Source organism: Prunus avium, chromosome 2, assembly GCF_965620075.1.
Source record: "Prunus avium chromosome 2, drPruAviu1.hap1.1, whole genome shotgun sequence".
In the NCBI taxonomy this organism is placed as follows: Eukaryota; Viridiplantae; Streptophyta; class Magnoliopsida; order Rosales; family Rosaceae; genus Prunus; species Prunus avium.
In genome coordinates, this window is record NC_142285.1 from 41,462,755 (window position 1) to 41,469,618 (window position 6,864).

Consider the following 6,864-nt stretch of genomic DNA (forward strand, 5'->3'; position numbering starts at 1 on the left):
TCTTCAGACTTCACTAGTTTAGAGGCCAAAGACAATGAAAAAGTCAACTAACAGGTCTATGCTCCCTTCAGCAAACAGAATTTTGTGGCTTTTTTACATGGACTAGGAGTTTCACCTTATTTTTGGTGATTGCCATTGATGACGTCAAGAAGACTGATCCATAATTACATGGATGAGTTTATTCTTTGGAATGTATGATGAACTTCATAGATCAAGTAAGAGGAGAGAAATTTGATAGGTAAAGAGAGAGAATATAATAGATCACTAGAACATGTAATTTTGTCACACGTTTGCATGAGTATGGATTAATTAATCTGGTGTGAAAAATAGGAGAAGCGGTAATGCAAGGCATCAAAAAGCTTTTATACGCTTGCAAACTGCCACTTCAGGAACAAAACTACATTTGGTGTGTTTAGAAATTGAAGTAAGAATTTGTGTGACATGACAAGGGTTTGAGTTGCAAGGTGTAGAAGGGTGAAGAGAAAATCAACAACTTATTTGCTTGCTTGTAACTCTGTGTGCAAAGATGACAGAGAAGGACGACAGACGTATAATATGTCTAAATAGCCTTAGAAAGACCAATGTATAAGCTTAGACAAGCCTTAGAAACCATCAACAGCAATTCAAACTGAATCAATGGTACTAAATCCTAAGAACTCATAAAACTGCCCAAATGGGGGAAAAAAAACAGAGAACTGTTGTAAAAGTTGGTCTCCTGTCAACTGGTTTGAGATTTGATCATGCCGAAAAGAATCGAAGAAATGGAGGCCCAAAACATAAAATCAACAGAAAAACAAAAAACAAAACAGTACAAATGCCTTAGAGAATCAGTGCTTCATAAAGTCCACATTTATCCTTGTGGAGCAGTGTAGATGAGCAAGTTTACATCAGCTATATGTAGGGAATATAGTTTACAGATGAGTGAATAAATGTGTCTTTATTACCAATATAACATTTCCATCAACTAAGATACAGTTCCAATTTCTTTTTGTCATCTCAAGGGTCGCCTTATAGTTGCTGCTGGTGAAGCAATATACATCTTGTGGGACTATAGTTCCTCTGCAGCGTGGACAAATAGCTTAGGGTTGTCTGAGACATACCAGCAACTGGTTGCATAACAGAACTTTTCAGCGGGCCTTTGGATCATCGGTGGTCAAAATCCGAAGGACATTAGCTCCAGCAGAAAGTTCGTAGGTTTCAGCAAGGCCTCCTCCTTGTCAGTAGCAGGTTGTAGTATGTGTCACTGAGATTTTCAATGCTCTTGTAAAGTTTGACTAAGCTTCCACCCATGTCATCCTTGTTAGAGACGAGTTTAGTGGCAATGCCTAGAGGCAAAAGACAAGACTAAAAAGCAAATCCACAAAAGTGCTTTCCCCCTTCAGCAAACAGAACTTTGTGGCCTTTTTACATGTACTTAATTTTGGCAATTGCCATTGATGCCGTCAAGAAGACTGATCAATAATTTTGTTTGAAAAGCCTTAAGTGAACTGGTCATGAATACCGGTTGACGGATAATATCTTTACCCCACAACTAGGATTGTTGTTTTTATCTCATTAATTATCATCCTCTGTTTCAGGATTTATCTTCAATAATTACATGATTAATAGATCATTTTAAGGCTGCTTTTGAAGATGAGAATTCCTTATTTCACAAATGATAATCCGTATAGAACAAAACAGCTAGCTGGGTTATATGATTTATTTCATTCATATGATTGGGATTTAGATCTTGGACTGACTAAACATGGATCTTAATAGCTCAATTTAATTATAAATTGTATTGATCAAATCCATTCACGCATCCTAAACCAGACAAAACTGATTAATCAAATATTCTCCCTGATTTAGATGAGAGTGCTCAATGGAATCAAATTGTTACAACTTAAAACCATTTTCACTTATCATTCTTTTTAAGTTGGGAATGCTATTGAAATCTAAGCCCGCGTACATCGTGAGAGAGAGAGAGAGAGAGAGAGGAAAAGCATCCTCAATAGTGAACTCGGGCTAAGAGGAAAAGCATGGACCCTCTTTTGGCACTGTAACAACTGACAAGCAAAACCCATATTCGGATCAGCAATGCCTCTTGCTGCTTCCACATACTAAAATGAATGATCAAAACTCTGTCCTTCTCTCCACATAAGATACGCAATCACCAATGAGGTGGACCGAGATACCCTTTGACAAAAAATGAACAAAAACTCTTCCTCCTTGTTCCCTAACATCTTTAAAGTAATCAAAAACATCATATAAGATACTAGTACGTCCTCGGTCGGACTGTCCCGCAACCATAGAGTTCTATACACAAAACCCTGAACCCTAGGCGGTTCTAGGCGGCTCTAGGCGGCCTCGGCGGCCCTAGGCGGTTCTAGGCAGCATAGGCGGCCCTAGGCGGTTCTAGAAGGCCTAGGCGGCCCTAGGCGGTTCTAGGCGGCATAGGCGGCCCTAGACGGCTCTAGGAGGGTCTAGGCGGCCCTCATATGCTCTAAGCGCCCTAGGCAGCTCTAGGAGGGTCTGGGCAGGCGTTTTGCCGTTGAGGCGTGGATGAAGGGTGGTTGAAGCGCACAGGATCTGCTGCTTGTAAGGAAGAAAGACGGAGAGAGAGAGAGATCGAGATAGAGAGAGGAAGGAGAAGGCGACGCTGGGAAGAAGAAGATACCTGACCTAATTTTTATATTTGAAAAGCATAGCCGCTCGGCTATACTATTAATTTGAAAAAAAAAAATGAAAAAAAACACGGAGTATAAAGGCGTTGCCATACTATTTTTATATATTATATTTAAACAGTATAGCCGCCCGGCTATACTATAAATTGGAATAAAAATTTAAAAAAACGGATTATCACTGCCTGCTGCAATTGTCGGCTGAGCAATATAAGTCGTAGGTTTAGAAATGAAGCTATGGCACTTTGGACAAATGGCCTTAGGGTCTTCCGCCACATAGCATATCTTGCCGCCAGAGTAGGAGTAGCTTGACGGATCCTTGTTGAGGTTGGGTTGTGAGTATGTGTCGTTTAGGTTTTCTAAGCTGTCGTAGAGTTTGCCTAAACAACCGACCATGTGTTTCCTAGAGAGAAGCCTGATCACAATGCTGACGGGTAGAGGCAGAAGGGTGAAGAGAAAGTCAACAAAAGTCCTTGCCAGCTTCGGCGAAGAGAACTTTTTTATGCTTTCTGTCGATGAGGAGCTTCAAACTAACTGGACAAGCAGAGATTGATTTGGTTTTGGGTTTGGATTTGGAGGGGGCCATTGAGGAAGAGTGAGTAAGATAGAGGACATGTGCGGCGCAACTCTATATATATATATATATATATATATATATATCAGTCTCGTTCTCTTGGACCCCTATAGTCCAAGGAAACTGTGGTCACCCACCATTAGATTTAATCTAATGGTTAAGAAAAAAACAAGTTTAAAAATCAATATGTTATCATTTTATATTAATTTTATTTAACAAAAACTCAAATTAAAAAGTAAAAGAAAGCAAATGAAGAAAATGAAGAACATGTCCTTGCATCCAACGACGCTCACAGCCACCAACTCCGGTTGAAATTACAACAAACTCGGGGAAGTGAGCTTGATGGCCTCAACAAGATCCGACAACTTCCGTGGAGTTTGCCTAAACAACCGACCATGCATTTCTTAGAGAGGAGCCCGATCACAGTGCCGATGGGTAGAGACAGAAGGGTGAAGAGAAAGTCAACAAAAGCCTTCCCAGCTTCAGCGAAGAGAACTTTTTTATGCCTTTTGTTGATGACTAACTGGAGAAATAGAGATTGATTTGGTTTTGGGTTTGGATTTGGAGGGGGCCATTGAGGCAGAGTGAGTGAGATGGAGGACATGCGCGACGCAACCATATATATATATATATATATATATATATATGGAGAATTAAACAAGATTATTAAGGACCTATTCATTTTGGGGGAAATCTTCTTATTTTTTGGGATAGATTATTCAATTATCTTTATGAGATAACCTAGCATGACATTTCATATATATTTATTCATTTACGAGATGTTGCAGAATTCATAGTAAGCTTTAAGTGAGGTAGACATGAGCTAGAGTCCATGTTAGGGGCAATGCAGAAAGCAGGTGATCTTATTTTGTTCAGGTAGGCAAAGTACTATTAAACTTTATAGTAACATTAATCGAACATATTAATTATAGATTAAATCTAAACAGGAAATGATTTATGCAGATAGAAGTGAAGAAAATTACATATATTATGACATGCAAGTGAACCTAAGTTGCCCGATTACTATATGGTAAAGTAAAATTGACAAGCCAAAATTTTGTATATAGAAAAATGGGAAATGTGGAAGGTATATTTCAGACCTCATCCATGCCAAGATCAACCACCTTCTCCTCTAGAGCACCAACCTCCTTCACTTTGAACTGGTTTAGTATGGCAATACTTGAAATGGTGGGACGTTGGCTTCACCTCCAAGTTATCCATGATCATATGTCACCACGCCCTTGCGTCTTTTATGGACCTTAATTTGGGATTGACTGGAAAAGCAATATTCATGGATTCAATAAACTCAACACAAGCCCACTTGTTAAAGTTTTTTTTTTTTCCCTGAAGCAGCTGGCAGTTACGCACAATAAGACAATTGAAAAGAAGCCGGTCGGTTCTTTCGGGTGTCTTCACGAACCCATGTTCTTGTCTTGTGGTTGCAGTGGTGATGAACTTGTGGCGGCAATGATCAGGGCAACGGATGTTGGTTTATAACCGTCTTTGGTAGGGTTGCTAGGTTTGTAGTAATATTGGGCTTTTTTTTTTTTTTTTGGGTGAAAATAATATTGGGCATTTGATTATGAGCTTAGTTCCCCTTTTTTTTTTTTTTTTTTTTTTTTGGGTCAACAATTATGAGTTTAGTTCAGTTTATTTTATTTTGTTATGTTGAAATGACATTGGACCTGAGCTGTTACGTATTGGTTTATTTGTGATTGTTACAACACTCTCTTAAAGCTTTCCCAAGCTACCAACCACGCCATCTTTGGAGAGGAGTTTGATCCCTACAGGCAGAGACAGGAGAGTGGAGAGAAAATCAACGACATCCTTGCTTGCTTCTGCAAACAAAACTTTGCCACCCTTTGTGTCGACATCCTTGCTCTCGCTTGTGGTGTTGGAGGTTGCCATATTGATGCAATGTTTGAGGCTTAGGAGGAAGACCTGTAAATAATAGGCGTACAGAAGAGAAAACCCTATTTAATCATAAATATATGCAACAAATTTGCTCAAAATTAAAAAATAGGAATGCGTGCATGGCATTTTCCAAACCCTACGGTGAAGATGAAGGTGGAGATTGGATTTTCAAGTTAATCCAATATTAATTATAACTTGTCATTATCTATGCAAATGTTGACCTATCTTTTAAACGTTACAACTTGCCATTACGTACATGACCTTTCATTTAATTTGAATTATTCAATCGTTTATTAAAAGTTGTAGAGTTTCTTTTTCTCGAACCTCAAGGAGAAGGCGTGCATGCACTAGCTTGCTAGGGCTAGCTCATCAATCAAATTAATCAAGTAGTTGCAGGAACAAAGGAGAAAACTAAAAGGCAGTTCATTAATTGAGAAATCCAAATTAAAGAAATCTCCCAAAACGACATTTTGCTAAAGCAATACGAATCTTAGTTCAAAAAAGAAAAAGAAAAAAGCTAGCATCCAGAACTTCAATCCATTTCCAATGGATCAGGGACAGAGTAGGAACTGTTATGCCTTCCCTTTATGCAAGAACACATCGATAAGAACGGTGTTGGACTCCAAGGATGCCTTCAGTGGCTTCAAACACTAAGAAAACGAAAGGACAAAAAATATACAAAATTAGTGATAACCTATAATATACTTTAACTGAAGCATCAACATAGCCTAATATTTGAAAACAGAGTCAACTAATCGATTAATTGGTTTTTTTTCTTTGACAAAACGATATTCTAAACTATTCTAATGTATAGGATGAGATCGAGAAAGAGACGGACACACAACATTGACTAACTGGCGTAATTGGTTAATTGATTATTAATAAGAAATTTTTTTGTCTGAAATTATTAATAGAAAATTAGTAATTAAAATAGGGAAGTATATAGATGATATATATAAAGGAATTCAGACCTCCTCTATGCCAACATTAACCCTTTAAGCATAGTTATACCAGAAATGGTAGACATATAGGCTTCACTTCCAAATTTTCCATGATCATATATGTAACACCCTTCACATACCCTCCCTCGCTCCACGTACCCGTTTCAACAGTTCTACTAGGTGCTTGCGTCATAGCAACATAATTTACCGGAGGGGAGATAGCATAACAACGTGTGCACTGTGAACAAGCAATTCTTGGAGAGGAGCCTAACCACGGTGCCGACGGGCAAAGAGAGAAGGGTGAAAAGAAAATCCACATCCTCCTTGGTCGCTTCAGCAAACAGAACCTTGCAACCCTTTGTGTGGACAAGAAGCTTCAGTGTCACGCTAGTGCTCTTGGAGGGTGCCATTGATGCAAATATTGAAGGCAAATAGGCATATGCATATTTCTAAGCCTTAGAAAGACCTAACAATTTATAGCTTTTCAAATTCATTCATATTGAAGCTGAAGAATCACATGATCAATGGAGATTAAACCCCTATTGATCGGAACTGAAGGATGATCATGATTCACATGGACCAAGAAGCTCCAAAATGATAATTATTGCATAACAAAACACATCTCGATTCATAAAAACGAAAAGTTCAGAGTGGCTCCAAAATGTTCATCCTGCCGACTTCATCACAAGGAACACATCAGTGAGAACTGTTTTTGAATCTGAAGATGCCTTGAGCAATTTCAAACCCTAATGAAGAAACACAAAAACAAGTTAGA